Source organism: Brassica rapa, chromosome A01 (genome assembly GCF_000309985.2).
Source record: "Brassica rapa cultivar Chiifu-401-42 chromosome A01, CAAS_Brap_v3.01, whole genome shotgun sequence".
Taxonomy (NCBI): Eukaryota; Viridiplantae; Streptophyta; class Magnoliopsida; order Brassicales; family Brassicaceae; genus Brassica; species Brassica rapa.
In genome coordinates, this window is record NC_024795.2 from 16003692 (window position 1) to 16005454 (window position 1763).

Consider the following 1763-nt stretch of genomic DNA (forward strand, 5'->3'; position numbering starts at 1 on the left):
CCGACACGCAAAGGGAACAAGATCACGATAGTGGGTTGTTCCAGCCGAGTGATCTGAGTTCTAGACTGCATTCCATCGCACTTGAATAGTTGTTCAGTTCTGCAATTAACATCCGATCATTGACCCTAACCCAGCTTCATTTAAATTGAATTTGAATCACCTAGGCATTCTTGTTAATCGTGTCACAATTAATTCTCAAAACCCCACTTGTTTCTCAGCTTAACATTGAACTCGTAAGAGTAAAGAGTAAACTGGTCCTCTGGATTGAATCTCAAATATTACAATTACCACTGTTAACTTGACAGTAGCAACGATTCATTTTTAGTGTATCATGTTTTGGCGCCGTTGCGACGGGGACTAAGCTTTTACCTTTATTTTTCGGTTTAATATTTAGTCTGAGATATCTAACTTGCTTTACTTCTTTGTTGGAACAGATGATCCCAGTGCATGACCAGTAGACACATTCGGAGCAACACACAAGGACCATTACATCAGCTGACCAACGAAGAACTCGCAAGATTAGAAAGACAGAACCGTCAACAGCCAAGAACAACCGTACCAACATGGGTGATCATGGCAATATGTATGACCTCACTGCTGCATTGGCATTCATTCAACAACAAATGCAGAATCAGCAACAGAAGATGCAGCAAATGCAGCAAACCATCCAGAATCAGCAACAAGATGCACAGGAGCAAGCAGCCGAGAATGCTGCGTGAGAGGAGCGTGGTGCTCTTATTGGGGAGCAAAACCTTCCGAGGAACTTCGCTACTAACCGCTCTCCCATAAATCCTCCACCCTGTACTCGACAATATTATGAGATCAAACCTGCACTGATAGGTCTGGTACAGAAGAGCACGTTCAGCGGCCTCACTTGAGACATACCAATGGACCACATAGAGGCCTTTGAGAGGATCTGCAATTTCTCTCGCTCTAATGGAATGCCTCCGGATTATGTCAAGTGCACGCTGTTCCCATTTTCTCTTGAAGGGAAAGCTTCTCGCTGGCTGCAATCTCTCCCAACCGGTTCTCTAACTTCATGGGACCAGGTTCGATCAGCATTCCTGAGCCACTTCTACACAAAGTCCAAAACCGCGGCTCTAAGGCATAGAATCTCCAACTTCAAGCAGAAATCTGATGAACCTTTTTATGAAGCTTGGGAGAGGTTTAAAGAGTACCAGAGGGAGTGCCCACACCATGGGTTTGATGACGATTACATATTGGAGGTGTTCTACAATGGAGTGAGCTGAGGACCGGAACACCCTTGATTCCTCTAGTAACGGAGACTTCATGACTCCGACCACCCCTGGTGCGTTCGCGCTGATTGAGAACATGGCTTCTAGTTCACTCAACAAGAACAAGGAGCATGATCGCTCCAAAAGTGTGAACAGTATAGATGACTTAGCGGCGAAGGTGAACCAATTGCTTAAGGGAAACCAGAGCCAGGTTTTCATAATGGAAGAAGCAACTCCTAAGAAGAGTGCAGGCGACAAGGCGTTTGAAGTTGAACAAGCAGGAGACGATCAGCAGGAAGTGAGCTACGTAAATGTGCAAGGGTGGCAGCTGAAGAATTACCACCCAAACTCTAACGTAAGGAACAATCCACAACTTTTCTGGCCTAAGCAGGACAAACCAGTTGATCCGGCGCAGAGCAACCAAGGCCAGTATGCGGGGTATCAGAAGAACTATCAACCCCGAACCTATGTTCTAAGCCAACCACAGAGCAATCAACCTCAGATGCAGAACCACCAGAACACTCAAGT

The 1763-nt window shown here is 45.7% G+C and overlaps 1 non-coding gene across 1 annotated transcript; it reads right to left on the bottom strand.

Annotated features, from left to right (window-relative positions):
* Positions 1-1097: 1097 nt before the first annotated feature.
* On the bottom strand, positions 1098-1204 carry LOC117129080. The gene has a single exon (XR_004452650.1). It is a non-coding gene; the product is annotated as a small nucleolar RNA R71 (small nucleolar RNA).
* Between the last annotated feature and the right edge of the window lie 559 nt (positions 1205-1763).